The 19079-nt window shown below is 44.6% G+C and overlaps 1 pseudogene; it reads left to right on the top strand.

Annotated features, from left to right (window-relative positions):
- Positions 1-19079, top strand: part of LOC123991386 — a 174209-nt pseudogene that overhangs the window by 94981 nt on the left and 60149 nt on the right.

Here is a 19079-nt window from a genome sequence, read left to right as displayed (position 1 = left end):
TAGAGCGGCCCGAAGGGTGTTTACCATCCCCAGTGGTTCTGCAAACGCTGAGAGGAGATTCTCTGTTGCTGACCTGCTCTCCAGGCACCATCACATCAACCTGAAGCCACAGACTCTGTTTCTAAAAAACAAATTCAAAGGCACTGGAGACTGAGCCTAATCATGCATTTTTTTGTTTAATTTGTATTTAATTTGAAGTAAGTCACAGCCTATATGCACGATTTATAGACTATAATGATATAACACAACAAAATGTTGAATACGTGTTGGGGTATGAATTACTTTCTGAAGACACTGTAAAAGCAATGACGCAATGGCAACATCTGTTGAACTCCAGGGATTTATGTTATGAATATCCATAATAACCTGCTCCCCTGTGTTATCTCCACCATATGGCCTGATATGAACGGCTGCTATTAACTGAACTTTATTCAATGCAATGTGATGTACTGTACACTTATAGCTCATGGATAATGTAAACCAGAATGGTAACCATTTGCAATTTATTGACATCCATATGCCTTTTTCCTGGTTTGCACGATAGCAGTCTTCTAATATAATTGCTATGTAAATCCAAATGTACTGGATGATGTTGAGTGAAAAGTGCAGGTCTGCTGCATTGCAGGCAGTCGTTAGAGTGGGTTTAGTCCTTTTGTGCAATAAAAAGAGACAACTGGTTGAAATGGTCGTTAAACGTGTGGTCTGGAGTACGGTCCTGCTGAATGTCACTGTCAAGCAGGCCGCTAATCTCTCCTATAACCCCTCTCATTAACAATTACAATGGGACGTAACTCCTGGGACCCTCCTTAACCCTTACCAGCAGTTTTACTGCAACATGGTTCTGCAGCAAATGCTTAACAGGGTTATTAGCACAGCTCTCTAGTGTCTCACTCTCAACACACAAACACTCAAAGTACACACTATACTATGACTTCTGTTGAATTGAGTTCTCTCAACAAAGCAGGGCTACTCAGCAAAGCAGGGCTACTCAGCAAAGCAGGGCTACTAAGAAAATACATTTATACTCAACAAAGCAGGGCTAGTCAGCAGATACGTTTCCTCTCATCAAAGCAGGGCTACTCAACAAGGCCGTTTCTAATCAACGAGGCAGGGTGCTGTTTCTCATCAACAAGGCAGGGTGCTGTTTCTACTCAACGAGGCAGGGTGTCGTTTCTATTAAACAAGACAGGGTGCCGTTTCTACTCAACGAGGCAGGGTGCCGTTTCTACTCAACGAGGCAGGGTGTCGTTTCTACTAAACGAGGCAGGGTGCCATTTCTACTCAACGAGGCAAGGTGCTGTTTCTACTCAACGAGGCAGGGTGCCGTTTCTACTCAACGAGGCAGGGTGTCGTTTCTACTCAACGAGGCAGGGTGTCGTTTCTACTCAACGAGGCAGGGTGCCCTTTCTACTATATGAGGCAGGGTGCCGTTTCTACTCAAAGAGGCAGGGTGCCGTTTCGAATCAACGAGACAGGGTGCCGTTTCTACTCAACGAGGCAGGGTGCTGTTTCTAATCAATGAGGCAGGGTGTCGTTTCTACTCAACGAGGCAGGGTGCTGTTTCTAATCTACGAGGCAGGGTGCCGTTTCTAACAAGGCAGGGCAAAGGCCCTACAGGGTGTACATGTTATTAACTTCTGCGTTGATACTGATTCTATTCATCTTCTTTCCCCAGGAAAAGAAGGAAGAGGAGGGCGAAAAGGAGGAGGAGGTTGGGAAAGAGGAGGGGGGAAAGGAAGAGGAGGTTGAGAAAGAGGAGGGGGAAAAGGAGGAGGAGGTTGAGTTGGAGGAGGACGACCTGATGTTCGAGGAGGACTTTGAGACGGGCGAGGATGGAGATGGAGAGATGACTGGGGACGAGGTGGAGGAGGGAGGAGAGGGGCAAGAAGGGGATGGAGAAGTAGAGGAGGAGAACACCAAAATGAAGATCCTTCGTCAGATAGCTGCGATGGCATCCAAAGTCAAGGAGATCATTGGGAATCTTATTACCACGGCAGGGAAAGTAGTGGTCACCATTCTTCTGGGCCTTACAGGTAAGTGCCCTCACTCAAACGAATGACTGGCAATCCACAATTTATCATCAGAGCAGTTGAATTACTCCATTTGTAATTTGCTTAAATTGACATGATTGAATCCCTGATTTAATTTAATAAAATTTGACATACAGTGTAAATATTTAAATGTTCAGTATTTGTATTAAGACAATACAATGAAATCTCCCCACACATCTATTGTAGATTATCAGAATGAACCTTGTTTCCCAAAGACTTTCTGAATGTTTAACTTCCTGTCCTAAAATGCTGAAATTACCAATTGTGTTGGGATTTTTCATACTCAAGTGTGAAATGTAGGAATCAGAGATGAGATTTGACAACGGCGTAAAGGTTTAATACAATGTATTCTTCTCCTTCCAGTCTCACAGAGGATGTTCCATGAATCACTATGTCCCCACTCTGCTTCTGTGCTGTTCCAGGCATCATGCTGCCCTCCCTGACCTCTGCAGTCTACTTCTTCACCTTCCTGGGCCTGTGTACCTGGTGGTCCTTCTGTCGGACATTCCACCCGCTCATCTTCAGCTGTCTGTGTGTCCTCATGGCCATCTTCAGCGCTGGTCACCTGGTGACTCTCTACCTCTACCAGTTCCAGTTCTTCCAGGAGCTCATCCCACCCGGGGATAGCTACGCCAGGTGTGTGTGTGTGTGTGTGTGTGTGTGTGTGTGTGTGTGTGTGTGTGTGTGTGTGTGTGTGTGTGTGTGTGTGTGTGTGTGTGTGTGTGTGTGTGTGTGTGTGTGTGTGTGTGTGTGTGTGTGTGTGTGTGTGTGTGTGTGTGTGCGTGCGTGCGTGCGTATGCGTGCGTGCGTATGCGTGCGTATGTTTTCATGTAGTTTCAAGGGCAATGCACATGCATCATCCATATAAAGTAACCCCCATTGTATTACATCTGCTTACAGGATCGTTTTGAATCGCAGCATATCAGCATAACATCGTCAGTGTGTAATCCTCTAGATTAGGAATACAAGAACACAGAGGCTGACTGAGGCTCTGACGGTGACCAATATTATTACCCCAAACACATGTGGCTAGGGGGGGGGAAAGACCACCAAATCTAACCTAGCTATCCAATCAAGTGTCAACGTCTGAGCCAATTGCATGTCAGAGTGGGTGTCAGGTTTCCCGTCTGTTGGTTTTGGTCCTAAGTTACGATCCGACCATGAGAGCGGTGGTATTTCTCTCTCTCTCTCTCTCTCTCTCTCTCTCTCTCTCTCTCTCTCTCTCTCTCTCTCTCTCTCTCTCTCTCTCTCTCTCTCTCTCTCTCTCTCTCTCTCTCTCTCTCTCTCTCTCTCTCTCTCTCTCTCTCTCTCTCTCTCTCTCTCTCTCTCTCTCTCTCTCTCTCTCCATCTCTCTCTCTCCATCTCTCTCCATCTCTCTCTCTCTCTCTCTCTCTCTCTCTCTCTCTCTCTCTCTCTCTCTCTCTCTCTCTCTCTCTCTCTCTCTCTCTCTCTCTCTCTCTCTCTCTCTCTCTCTCTCTCTCTCTCTCTCTCTCTCTCTCTCTCTCTCTCTCTCTTTCTCCTTTTTCCTCACCTCTCTTTTCTTTCACTATATTTAATAAAAAGAAAGGCAGAGGAATTCGTATGAAAAGCATCACAGGGAGCTGTCAGTGGGTGGTACACCTTCCTCTGCTCCAGACAACACACAACAATGTGTTTGACATCTGCTGGAGGCCGTAGATCATGGTGTATTTCATCTGGCCCTGGTGTCAGACGCTCAGCCCAACTGAGCAAAGGAGAACTTCACAGCAAAGGAGGATTTTTGAACAGGAATAGCAGTTGGGATGTTGTCATGCCCTGCGAATGTTGTGTTTTGTGTGGAGTGGAGTTGAACTTGATATTGGCCAACAGGTTATGTAACATATTTGGACGTATTTGAGCTAAATTTATAGAGACGTAAATTAAGGTTGTCAAGGAATGATATGACATTGCTTGTTGTTGTTTTTAAAATCTTTTATAGAGGCTATTTACAGAACTATTTCCTCTGGTAGTGCTCCTGAGCCAAAAGGTGTCCCCCAAATAAACCAAGGATTGTGTGGTTACAAGTGTTAAGAAATTGATCAATTTTATATCATACACTACCGTTCAAAAGTTTGGGGTCATTTGGTAATGTCCTTGTTTTTGAATAAAAAAGCTTTAAAAAATGTCCATTGAAATAACATCAAATTGATCAGAAATACAGTGTAGACATTGTTAATGTTGTAAATTACTATTGTAGCTGGAAACTTTTGTTGCTGGAAATGGCAGATTTTTTTATGTAATATCTACATAGGCGTACAGAGGCCCATTATCAGCAACCATCCCTCCTGCGTTCCAATGGCATGTTGTTTTAGATAATCCAGGTTTTAACATTTTAAAAGGCTAATTGATCATTAGAAAATCCTTTTGCAATTATGGTAGCACAGCTGAAAACTGTTGTTCTGATTAAAAAAGCAATACAACTGGCCTTCTTTAGACTTGTTGAGCATCTGGAGCATCAGCATTTGTGGGTTCGATTACAGGCTCAAAATGGCCAGAAACAAAGCACTTTCTTCTGAAACTCATCAGTCTATTCTTGTTCTGAGGAATGAAGGCTATTCCATGTGAGAAATTGCCAAGAAACTGAAGATCTTGTACAGTGCTGGGTACTACTCCCTTCACAGAACAGCACAAACCGGCTCTAACCAGAATATAAAGTGGAGTGGGAGGCCCCGGCGCACAACTGAGCAAGAGGACAAGTACATTGGAGTGTCTAGAAGGAGAAACAGACGCCTCACAAGTCCTCAACTGGCAGCTTCAATAAATAGTACCCGCAAAACACCAGTCTCAACGTCAACAGTGTAGAGGTGACTCCGGGATGCTGGCCTTCTAGGTAGAGTTGCAAAGAAAAACTCATATCTCAGACTGGCCAATAAAAAGAAAAGATTAAGATGGTTAAAAGAACACAGACACTGGACAGAGTGGCACTTATTAGGATCGTCTAGACTCTAGAGGCCACCCATATAAAAGATGACTGAATAATCAGATCAGATTAGATTGTGATGTAATGCTTTGGGCCAAAAACTCCATTCCACCGGAACAGGTGGAAATTCCAGCCATTTTTTACCCACAAGCTCTTACACAAAAAGGGCATTATCATAATTTTCACAATTTCATAGTGTTATTTTGACCTCATAGTATGTATATATGGGCTAACATCGGTATCTCGCCCCTCATCTCCCTTCACACGCTGTCCCCTAATTAGGCCCTGCCGTTCCACATAGTTCAGAATACCTCTATACACCATCCTATCAACTAATACCTCTACCCTATATGCCATTACACCATCACCCCCCCCCCCCAAAAAGCACTCCCACCATGCATCCTGTGACCCAACCGGACCCTCTATCCAGCCCCTGTCAGGGCCCAGAGAGAGCCAGACCAGGGAGAGGTGGCACAGGCCAGCCATCCGGCCCAGCTCCGGCTCCCCTCCGTTCCACAGACCCAGGTGGTTCTCATTACGCCGGCCCATTCTTGGCCCGCACCGAAATTACACAGCTGGTTTCAGGGAACTTCACATGAATTGTGGGAGCGAGCGAGAAAGGGAGAGAAAGAAAAATCTACGTTTTTAGAGACAGAAGAGAGAGAGAGAGAGACCCCTGAGTAAAGTGGAGGCAATGAATCTAAATTAGGGCATGATCAGAGTATTTTTAGAAGGAGAATGCTGTAACAATGCTAGTGTGACGGATGTGAAACAGCTAGCTTAGTTAGCGGTGGTGTGAGCTAAATAGCGTTTCAATCGGTGACGTCTCTTGCTCTGAGACCTTGAAGTTGTAGTCCCCCTTGCTCTGCAAGGGCAGTGGCTTTTGTGGAGCGATGGGTAATGATGCTTCGTGGGTGACTGTTGTTGATGTGTGCAGAGGGTCCCTGGTTCGCGCCCGGGTATGGGCGAGGGGACGGTCTAAAGTTATACTGTTACACTTGAACAACTCTGACAGCAAGCAAATATAAATAAATATAGTGTTTCTGTTCCTGAGTGGCGGTAGCATTGCTTTATAAAGGCCTTAGTGAAGTATACAGGACTAATTGGTAAAAGCTCTCGCTCGCCGTGAAACAGAATACAAAAACCTTAAACAGCAGTTGTCAGAGAAGTGTGTGTGATGGGGGGTGGTCCAATAGATGTTCTGTATTTGGAGTATGCTGTAACTGTGTATATTAATGTTCTATGGAGACTGCTAGGTAGTCTGACGCGGTGTGTGTGTGTGTGTGTATTCTGTGAAATAACAGTAGAAATAAACACAATAGGATCAACCTTAAAGACCTTCTTGCTTTAACATGTTGAAGGTTAGCAGCCCATTCATACTCTCAAGATCACCAGGAACGACATAACATTACATTTCATACAAACTCCCTCCTCAAACAAAAAACTGTTCTAACCGTCCAGTTTTATGTGGAAGACTCAAGACACAGATACACCCATTCTGTGGTTTTTATATTTGTCCTAAAACATACACACGTCTCCTTGGACATGAAAGACAGAGGAAAAGAAGAACAAGCACAGGGATAAGAAAAATATATAAACAAAGTAGGGCTATGGATCCTTCACTATACGCCTTCACTCATTATGGATCCTTCACTATACGCCTTCACTCATTATGGATCCTTCACTATACGCCTTCACTCATTATGGATCCATCACTATACGCCTTCACTCATTATGGATCCATCACTATACGCCTTCACTCATTATGGATCCTTCACTATACGCCTTCACTCATTATGGATCCATTCACTATACGCCTTCACTCATTATGGATCCATCACTATACGCCTTCACTCATTATGGATCCTTCACTATACACCTTCACTCATTATGGATCCTTCACTATACGCCTTCACTCATTATGGATCCTTCACTATACGCCTTCACTCATTATGGATCCTTCACTATACGCCTTCACTCATTATGGATCCTTCACTATACACCTTCACTCATTATGGATCCTTCCGGCTGGCTGCACCGACTCCGATAGCATCTCTCGAGTGAGCCATGTTTCCGTGAAGCAAAGAACGTTACAGTCCCTGATGTCCCTCTAGAATGCTACCCTTGCTCGGATTTCATCAACCTTGTTGTCAAGAGACTGGACGTTGGCGAGAAATATGATAGGGAGTGGTGCGTGATGTGCCCGTCTCCGGAGTCCGACCAGAAGACCGCTTCGTTTCCCTCTTTTACGAAGTCGTTTTTTTGGGTCGCCGGCTGGGATCCATTCCATTGTCCTGGGTGAAAGGCAGAACACAGGATCCGCTTCGCGAAAGTCATATTCTTGGGTCTGATGGTGAGTTGACGCTGCTCTTATATTCAGTAGTTCTTCTCGACTGTATCTAATGAAACCTAAGATGACCTGGGGTACCAATGTAAGAAATAACACGTAAAAAAAACTAAAAACTGCATAGTTTCCTAGGAACGCGAAGCGAGGCGGCCATCTCTGTCGGCGCCGGAGGCGTATGCTTTATGGTTAACGAGACGTGATGTGGTCACAACAACATACAGGAACTCAAGTCCTTCTGTTCACCTGATTTAGAATTCCTCACAATCAAATGTCGACCCCATTATCTACCAAGGGAATTCTCTTCGATCATAATCACAGCCGTATATATTCCCCCCCAAGCAGACACATCGATGGCTCTGAACAAACTTTATTTGACTCTTTGCAAACTGGAATCCAGATATCCTGAGGCTGAATTAATTGCAGCTGGGGATTTTAACAAGGCTAATCTGAAAACAAGAATCCCTAAATTGTATCAGCATATCGATTGCGCATCCAGGGCTGGTAAAACCTTGGATCATTGCTATTCTAACTTCCGCCATGCATATAAGGCCCTCCCCCGCCCTCCTTTCGGAGAAGCTGACCGCGACTCCATTTTGTTGCTCCCTGCCTACAGACAGAAGCTAAAACATGAAGCTCCCACGCTGAGGTCTGTTCAACGCTGGTCCGACCAATCTGATTCCACGCTCCAAGACTGCTTCCATCACATGGACTGGGATATGTTTCATATTGCGTCAAACAACAACATTGACGAATACGCTGATTCGGTGAGCGAGTTCATTAGAGCGTGCGTTGAAGATGTCGTTCCCATAACAACGATTAAAACATTCCCAAACCAGAAACCGTGGATTGATGGCAGCATTCGCATGGAACTGAAAGCGCGAACCACTGCTTTTAATCAGGGCAAGGTGACCGGAAACATGACAGAATACAAACAGTGTAGCTATTCCCTCCACAAGGCAATCAAACAAGCTAAGCGTCAGTATAGAGACAACGTAGAATCGCAATTCAACGGCTCAGAAACAAGAGGTATGTGGCATGGTCTACAGTCAATCACGGATTACAAAAAGAAAACCAGCCCAGTCACGGACCAGGATGTCTTGCTCCCAGGCAGACTAACTAACTTTTTTGCCCGCTTTGAGGACAATACAGTGCCACTGACACGGCCTGCAAACAAAACATGCGGACTCTCCTTCACTGTAGCCGAGGTGAGTAAAACATTTAAACGTGTTAACCCTCGCAAGGCTGCAGGCCCAGACGGCATCCCCAGCCGCGCCCTCAGAGCATACGCAGACCAGCTGGCTGGTGTGGTTACGGACATATTCAATCAATCCCTATCCCAGTCTGCTGACACCCTAGACCCACTCCAATTTGCTTACCGCCCAAATAGGTCCACAGACGATGCAATCTCAATCACACTGCACACTGCCCTAACCCATCTGGACAAGAGGAATACCTATGTGAGAATGCTATTCATCGACTACAGCTCAGCATTTAACACCATAGTACCCTCCAAACTCGTCATCAAGCTCGAGACCCTGGGTCTCGACCCCGCCCTGTGCAACTGGGTACTGGACTTCCTGACGGAGCGCCACCAGGTGGTGAGGGTAGGTAACAACATCTCCACCCCGCTGATCCTCAACACTGGGGCCCCACAAGGGTGCGTTCTGAGCCCTCTCCTGTATTCCATGTTCACCCACGACTGCGTGGCCACGCACGCCTTCAACTCAATCATCAAGTTTGCGGACGACACAACAGTGGTAGGCTTGATTACCAACAACGATGAGACAGCCTACAGGGAGGAGGTGAGGGCCCCTCGGAGTGTGGTGTCAGGAAAATAACCTCACACTCAACATCAACAAAGCTAAGGAGATGATTGTGGACTTCAGGAAACAGCAGAGGGAACACCCCCCTATCCACATCGATGGAACAGTAGTGGAGAGGGTAGTAAGTTTTAAGTTCCTCTGCGTACACATCACAGACAAACTGAATTAGTCCACCCACACAGACAGCATCGTGAAGAAGGCGCAGCAGCGCCTCTTCAACCTCAAGAGGCTGAAGAAATTCGGCTTGTCACCAAAAGCACTCACAAACTTCTACAGATGCACAATCGAGAGCATCCTGTCGGGCTGTATCACCGCCTGGTATGGCAACTGCTTCGCCCACAACCGTAAGGCTCTCCCGAGGGTAGTGAGGTCTGCACAACGCATCACCGGGGGCAAACTACCTGCCCTCCAGGACACCTACTCCACCCGATGTCACAGGAAGGCCATAAAGATCATCAAGGGCAACAACCACCCAAGCCACTGCCTGTTCACCCCGCTATCATCCAGAAGGCGAGGTCAGTACAGGTGCATCAAAGCTGGGACCGAGAGACTGAAAAAACAGCTTCTATCTCAAGGCCATCAGACTGTTAAACAGCCACCACTAACATTGAGTGGCTGCTGCCAACACACTGACTCAACTCCAGCCACTTTAATAATGGGAATTGATGGGAATTGATGTCAAATATATCACTAGCCACTTTAAACAATGCTACTTAATATAATGTTTACATACCCTACATTATTTATCTCATATGTATACGTATATACTGTACTCTATATCATCTACTGCATCTTTATGTAATACATGTATCACTAGCCACTTTAAACTATGCCACTTTGTTTACATACTCATCTCATATGTATATACTGTACTCGATACCATCTACTGCATCTTGCCTATGCCGCTCTGTACCATCACTCATTCATATATCTTTATGTACATATTCTTTATCCCTTTACACTTGTGTGTATAAGGTAGTAGTTTTGGAATTGTTAGCTAGATTACTCGTTGGTTATTACTGCATTGTCGGAACTAGAAGCACAAGCATTTCGCTACATTCGCATTAACATCTGCTAACCATGTGTATGTGACAAATAAAATTTGATTTGATTTGATCCTTCACTATACGCCTTCACTCATTATGGATCCTTCACTATACGCCTTCACTCATTATGGATCCTTCACTATACGCCTTCACTCATTATGGATCCATCACTATACGCCTTCACTCATTATGGATCCTTCACTATACGCCTTCACTCATTATGGATCCTTCACTATACGCCTTCACTCATTATGGATCCATTCACTATACGCCTTCACTCATTATGGATCCATCACTATACGCCTTCACTCATTATGGATCCTTCACTATACGCCTTCACTCATTATGGATCCATCACTATACGCCTTCACTCATTATGGATCCATCACTATACGCCTTCACTCATTATGGATCCATCACTATACGCCTTCACTCATTATGGATCCTTCACTATACGCCTTCACTCATTATGGATCCTTCACTATACGCCTTCACTCATTATGGATCCATCACTATACGCCTTCACTCATTATGGATCCTTCACTATACGCCTTCACTCATTATGGATCCTTCACTATACGCCTTCACTCATTATGGATCCTTCACTATACGCCTTCACTCATTATGGATCCTTCACTATACGCCTTCACTCATTATGGATCCTTCACTATACGCCTTCACTCATTATGGATCCTTCACTATACGCCTTCACTCATTATGGATCCTTCACTATACGCCTTCACTCATTATGGATCCTTCACTATACGCCTTCACTCATTATGGATCCATCACTATACGCCTTCACTCATTATGGATCCTTCACTATACGCCTTCACTCATTATGGATCATTCCCTATTCCCTACATTCCCGACCCATTATTCTACCACGTGATTGGACCATTTCATTGAATCAGAGTGCCCCTAATTATGACCCAGCCCACCATTAATAGCTAAGCACTTGGCTGATTGGGTGCAGAGTTGGCTTGCCTCTGGGCTAAAACAAAGAACCATCTGACAGTAAAACAGGCACAATCAGTACTTTGTAGTTTAACATTTGTGGGCAACGATGCCTTTTTGATTACTACCCGAGCTTAAGTCGAAGTATTTGTGCTTTTCAATTTAGACCCAACCTCCAGAATAAAAACGACTTTGGGTAGCAAAAAAGCAAATGTTGTTTTGTAATAAATGCTGAAATTAGAAGAAAATGTCAAGTGGGATTTTTGGTGTAAAGTGTTTATCGTAATGCCAGCGCAAGAAATCCACTGGGCAAAAACTGATTGAATAAACATTGTTTCCACTTCATTTCAACCAAAAATAATAAACGTCAGGTATTTTTGTATATTTTTTTCATCCAATTTTTCATCCAACTTTTAACCTAAATCCAATGACATGGTGCCATTTTTTGTTGATTTCATGTTGAATTCAATCAAAACTAAACGTTGAACTAACATCTGTGCCTTGTGGGTGTATCAATGACTCGGGTGCCTGTGTTTGTTCTTGTTGTGTATCCATTCTGTATTCTTGTTGTGTATCCAGTCTGTGTTCTTGTTGTGTATCCATTCTGTGTTCTTGTTGTGTATCCAGTCTGTGTTCTTGTTGTCTATCCATTCTGTGTTCTTGTTGTCTATCCATTCTGTGTTCTTGTTGTGTATCCATTCTGTGTTCTTGTTGTGTATCCATTCTGTATTCTTGTTGTGTATCCATTCTGTGTTCTTGTTGTGTATCCATTCTGTGTTCTTGTTGTGTATCCATTCTGTGTTCTTGTTGTGTATCCATTCTGTGTTCTTGTTGTGTATCCATTCTGTGTTCTTGTTGTGTATCCATTCTGTGTTCTTGTTGTGTATCCATTCTGTGTTCTTGTTGTGTATCCATTCTGTGTTCTTGTTGTGTATCCATTATGTGTTCTTGTTGTGTATCCAGTCTGTGTTCTTGTTGTGTATCCATTCTGTGTTCTTGTTGTGTATCCATTCTGTGTTTTTTATGTAATGGTGTTTATGACTCCACAAATGACAGATTAGTTGTATAGTAGTTCTTCTTTCTGAATCATGTTTACTGTCTATCTTCTTGGTAAAACCCATGACAATCCATGGCAGATTAGAATGACCCACAAAGTGCCCTGTGGCCTTTGATTTCATGTTATCATATATTTTGAGAAAGAGGCAAGGAGAGAGGACACGAAGAAGGAAATACTATTGATATTCACCCTATATGCCACTTGATTGAAGACACACCAGTACTCAGTGGTCAGCTTTCTCCAGCTGTGGCAGCAGTGCTTGGGCATGAAAGCATCTGGTTTGGAGGTTGGCTATGCCAAGAAGGCAGAGGAAATTACACTTCATATTTTCTTACGCTGGCCAGAGTTGAAAAGAGCCACACACCCAAACCCATCGTATTCCATTATGATGTGAATTCTAAGATCTAACTATTAATAAGACAAGCTCCAGTTTTAGAATGTTAGTATCACAGGCCAACCTTACATTACTCCTAACAGGACACAAGGGCCTTGATCCCAAAGAAAACAATTCCGGTCAATTATAGTGGCATGATATATATACAGTACCAGTCAGTTACTATACTAGAGGAATAGTGAAGACATCAAAACTATGAAATAACACATATGGAATAATGTAGTAACCAAAAATATATTTTAGATTGTAGAGTCGCCACCCTTTGCCTTGATGACAACTTTGCACACTCTTGGCCTTCTCTCAACCAGCTTCATGAGGTAGTCACCTGGAATGCATTTAAACTAACAGGTGTGACTTGTTAATAATTCATTTGTTGGATTTCTTTCCTTCGTAATGCTTTTGAGGCAATCAGTTGTGTTGTTACAAGGTAGGGGTGGTAAACAGAAGATATTCCCATTTGGTAAAACACCAAGTCATTATTATGGCAAGAACAGCTCAAATAAGCAAAGAGAAATGACAGTCCATCATTACTTTAAGACATGAAGGTCAGTCAATATAAAACATGTCAAGAACTTTGAAAGTTTCTTCAAATGTAGTTGCAAAAACCATCAAGCTCTATGACGACACTGGCTCTCATGAGGACCGCCACAGGAAAGGAAGACCCAGAGTTACCTCTAAATTCATTAGAGATAACTGTACCTCAGATTGCAGCCCAAATAAATGGTTCAGAGTTCAAGTAACAGACATGTCTCAACATCAACTGTTCAGAGGAAACTGCGTGAATCAGACCTTCATGGTCGAATTGCTGCAAAGAAACCACTACTAGAGGACAACAATAATAAGAAGAGACTTGCAAGCAACACAAGCAATGGATAAGAAGAAACACAAGCAATGGGTATTAGAACTGTGGAAATCGGTCCTTTGGTCTGATGAGTCCAAATTTGAAATCTTTGGTTCCAACCGCCGTGTTTTTGTCAGATGAACGGATGATCTCTACATGTGTTGTTCCCACCATGAAGCATGGAGGAGGAGGTGTGAGGGTGTGGGATTGATTTGCTGGTGACACTGTCAGTGATTTATTTAGAATTCAAGGCACACTTAACCAGCATGGCTACCACACCATTCTACAGAGAATCACCATCCCATCTGGTATGTGCTTAGTGGGACTATCATTTGTTTTTCAACAGGTCAATAACCCAAAACACACCTCCAGGTTGTGTAAGGGCTATTTAACCAAGAAGGAGAGTGATGGAGTGCTGCATCAGATGACCTGGCCTCCACAATCACCTGACCTCATCCCAATTGAAATGGTTAGGGATAAGTTGGACTGCAGAGCGAAGGAAAAGCAACCAACAAGTGCAAAGCATATATTGGAAAAGCATTCCTCATGAAGCTAGTTGAGAGAATGCCAAGAGTGTGCAAAGCTGTCATCAAGGCAAAGGGTGGCTACTTTAAAGAATCTAAAATATATTTTGATTTGTTTTACACTTTTTTGGTTACTACATGATTCCATATGTGTTATTTCATAGTTTTGATGTCTTCACTATTATTCTACAATGTAGAAAATAGTAAAAGTAAAGAAAAACCCTTGAATTAGTATGTGTGTCTAAACTTGACTGGTACTGTGTATAACCCAAAATTAAAGACTTCTGGAGTAACTGATGTGCACTTTGGTGTCTCTGTCTCTTTTCTCTCTTTCCATCCTCCCTCGCTTTTCTATCCCTTACCCCGAGGCATCTGTTGTTGTTTTGCCTCCTGAAGGGTTTTTTGAGAGAGAGAGAGAGAGAGAGAGAGAGAGAGAGAGAGAGAGAGAGAGAGAGAGAGAGAGAGAGAGAGAGAGAGAGAGAGAGAGAGAGAGAGAGAGAGAGAGCAAACGAGGGGAACACACATGGCTGCAGCCCATACTTTATCTACATTCATTATGTCATTGAAAATACATGGCACACTGTCTTTAAAAAACATTCAGTGTGTGTGTGTGTGTGTGTGTGTGTGTGTGTGTGTGTGTGTGTGTGTGTGTGTGTGTGTGTGTGTGTGTGTGTGTGTGTGTGTGTGTGTGTGTGTGTGTGTGTGTGTGTGTGTGTGTGTGTGTGTGTGTGTGTGTGTGTGTGTGTGTGTGTGTGTGTGTGTGCTGATGTGAAGTGAGGAGAATCCTAGCAGGTGGTTGTCAAGAACACTTCAAGATGAAGATGACAGCACAACTGATATAATACTCCCTCCCTCCCTCCCCCTCCATCCTGCCTTTCCCTCCCTCTCTCCATCCTCCCCTCCCTCCCTCCACCCTGCCTTTCCCTCCCTCCCTCTCTCCATCCTCCTCTCCCTCCCTCCCTCCCTCCCTCCCTCAATCCTCCCCTCCCTCCCTCCCTCCCTCCCTCCAACCTGCTTTTCCCTCCCTCTCTCCATCCTCCCCTCCCTCCCTCCACCCTGCCTTTCCCTCCCTCCCTCTCTCCATCCTCCCCTCCCTCCCTCCATCCTCCCCTCCCTCCCTCCCTCCAACCTGCCTTTCCCTCCCTCTCTCTCTCTCTCTCCTCCCCCCCTCCATCCTACCTTTCCCTCTCTCCATCCTCCTCTCCCTCCCTCCCTCGCTCCATCCATCCTCCCCTCCCTCCCTCCCTCCAACCTGCCTTTCCCTCCCTCTCTCTCTCTCTCCTCCCCCCCTCCATCCTACCTTTTCCTCTCTCCACCAGTCTGTTTGGAATCTCGTCGGTGGTCCAGACGGACTGCTCCCACACCTGGATGTTCCGGGTCAACCCGGCGCTGTCCTGGCACCACTATGTCAACCCCATCATGCTGCTGTTGCTCTACTACACCCTGGCCACACTCATACGCTTCTGGCTGCAGGACCCCACAGACACGGTGAGTTGCCTTTACTGTAACACAGTGGCCATTTTGGGACAGGGCCCCAGTGGTACACGGTGAGTTGCTTTAACTGTAACACGGTGGCCATTTTGGGGCAGGGCCCCAGTGGTACACGGTGAGTTGCTTTTACTGTAACACGGTGGCCATTTTGGGGCAGGGCCCCAATGGTACACGGTGAGTTGCTTTTACTGTAACACGGTGGCCATTTTGGGGCAGGGCCCCAGTTGTACATGGTGAGCTCCCCTATAGACAGGGTTGGGTAGTAACAGATGACATGTAAACGGGGATTACGTAATCCAATTACAAAAATGAAGCAACTGTAATCAGCTCGGATTACTTTTTTTTTTAAGAGAAAAGGGATTACATTTATATTCTTAAAAACCTGCTGATTACATTAAGAATTCATTTAATATCAATAAGACAATTGTCTGGACTCCATAGAGTTGCTGCTTGCTACTTAGTAGCGTATTTATAGTGCACACTGCACTTGCAGGAATGTGAGGGAAACACTGTTTTAAACACAGTTGTCACGTCGGTCATTCACGGCCATTTTACCTATCAACTCTTACATTGAGCGAAGGGGAGTGACGTCGGTCATTCACGGCCATTTTACCTATCAACACTTACATTGAGCGAAGGGGAGTGACGTCGGTCATTCACGGCCATTTTACCTATCAACTCTTACATTGAGCGAAGGGGAGTCACGTCGGTCATTCACGGCCATTTTACCTATCAACTCTTACATTGAGCGAAGGGGAGTCACGTCGGTCATTCACGGCCATTTTACCTATCAACTCTTACATTGAGCGAAGGGGAGTCACGTCGGTCATTCACGGCCATTTTACCTATCAACACTTACATTGAGCGAAGGGGAGTCACGTCGGTCATTCACGGCCATTTTACCTATCAACTCTTACATTGAGCGAAGGGGAGTCACGTCGGTCATTCACGGCCATTTTACCTATCAACTCTTACATTGAGCGAAGGGGAGTCACGTCGGTCATTCACAGCGAGTGCATAGGCCTATGCATTAAATGTACTGTTGGGTCGACCTATCAATTACACAGCAAACTATAAGAATTAATTAGGCTATATGAATAAATGAATGACATTTTATTTTCGTGTCAAATCGCCAATTGGCAACCCATCCCTTATGGGATTAATTGACACATTAACAAACATGACAATAATTCACTATGGTAATTAAATGATGATTCTTCTTCTAGCGTTCTCTGCATTGTCCATCACATAAAGACTGAAAATAAATATATCATTAAATACAATAGATCAATTCATAAATGTCAATATGGTTATCCAGACAATAATTACATCTCTCGAGCAGTACAATAATATACACACATATTAAATACACACTGCATATATACACATACATACATACATACATACATACATACATACATACATACATACATACAGACAGACAGACAGACAGACAGACAGACAGACAGACAGACAGACAGACAGACAGACAGACAGACAGACAGACAGACAGACAGACAGACAGACAGACAGACAGACAGACAGACAGACAGACAGACAAACAGACAGACAGACAGACAGACAGACAGACAGACAGACAGACAGACAGACAGACAGACAGACAGACAGACAGACAGACAGACAGACAGACAGACAGACAGACTGCATATAAACTCAGCAACAAAAGAAACGTCCTCTCACTGTCAACTGCGTTTATTTTCAGCAAACTTAACATGTGGAAATATTTGTGTGAACATAAGATTCAACATCCGAGACATAAACTGAACAAGTTCCACAGACATTTGACTAACAGAAATGGAATAATGTGTCCCTGAACAAAGGGGGGTCAAAATCAAAAGTAACAGTCAGTATCTGGTGTGGCCACCAGCTGCATTAAGTACTGCAGTGCATCTCCTCCTCATGGACTGCACCAGATTTGCCAGTTCTTGCTGTGCGATGTTACCCCACTCTTCCACCAAGGCACCTGCAAGTTCCCAGACATTTCTGGGGGGGGGGGTGGACCTAGGCCTCACCCTCTGATCCAACAGGCCCCAGACGTGCTCAATGGGATTGAGATCTGGGCTCTTCGCTGGCCATGGCAGAACACTGACATTCCTGTCTTGCAGGAAATCACGCACAGAACGAGCAGTATGGCTGGTGGCATTGTCATGCTTGGAGGGTCATGTCAGGATGAGCCTACAGGAAGGGTACCACATGAGGGAGGAGGATGTCTTCCCTGTAATGCACAGCGTTGAGATTGCCTGCAATGACAACAAGCTCAGTCCGATGATGCTGTGACACACCGCCCCAGACCATGACGGACCCTCCATCTCCAAATCGATCCCTCTCCAGAGTACAGGCCTCGGTGTAACGCTCATTCCTTCGATGATAAACATGAATCTGACCATCACCCCTGGTGAGACAAAACCGTTTCTTGTCAGTGAAGAGCACTTTTTGCCAGTCCTGTCTGGTCCAGCGACGGTGGGTTTGTGGCCATAGGTGACGTTGTTGCCTGTGATGTCTGGTGAGGACCTGCCTTACAACAGGCCTACAAGCCCTCAGTCCAGCCTCTCTCAGCCTATTGAGGACAGTCTGAGCACTGATGGAGGGATTGTCCGTTCCTGGTGTATCTTGGGCAGTTGTTGTTGCCATCCTGTACCTGTCCCACAGGTGTGATGTTTGGATGTACTTATCCTGCGCAGGTGTTGTTATACGTGGTCTGCCACTGTGAGGACGATCAGCTGTCTGGCCTGTCTCCCTGTAGCGCTGTCTAAGGCGTCTCACAGTACAGACATTGCAATTTATTGCCCTGGCCACATCTGCAGTCCTCATGCCTCCTTGCAGCATGCCTAAGGCACATTCACACAGAAGAGCAGGGACCCTGGGCATCTTTCTTTTGGTGTTTTTCAGCATCCGTAGAAAGGCCTTTTTAGTGTCCTAAGTTTTCATTACTGTGACCTTAATTGCCTACCGTCTGTAAGCTGTTAGTGTCTTAACGACCGTTCCACAGGTGCATGTTCATTAATTGTTTATGGTTCATTGAACAAGCATGAGAAACAGTGTTTAAACCCTTTACAGTGAAGACCTGTGACGTTATTTGTATTTTTACAAATTATCTTTGAAAGACAGGGTCCTGAAAAAGGGGTGGTTCTTTTTTTGCTGATTTTATATACGTATGCACATACATACATACATACATACATACATACATACATACATACGCACGCACGCACGCACGCACGCACGCACGCACGCACGCACGCACGCACGCACGCACGCACGCACGCACACACACACACACACACACACACACACACACACACACACACACACACACACACACACACACACATACATACATACATACATACATACATACATACATACATACATACATACATACATACATACATACATACATACATACATACATACATACATACATACATACATACATACATACATACATACATACATACATACATACATACATACATACATACATACATACATACATACATACATACATACCAATAAACAGACAAATAAATACAGACAAAAAAGAAACAGAAGGTACTTGAACCCAGTCTGACACAAAGAGAAGATTCAT

Source organism: Oncorhynchus gorbuscha, linkage group LG12, assembly GCF_021184085.1.
Source record: "Oncorhynchus gorbuscha isolate QuinsamMale2020 ecotype Even-year linkage group LG12, OgorEven_v1.0, whole genome shotgun sequence".
In the NCBI taxonomy this organism is placed as follows: domain Eukaryota; kingdom Metazoa; phylum Chordata; class Actinopteri; order Salmoniformes; family Salmonidae; genus Oncorhynchus; species Oncorhynchus gorbuscha.
The sequence above is the reverse complement of the archived record's forward strand: the minus strand, read 5'-3'. Positions and strand labels throughout refer to the sequence as shown.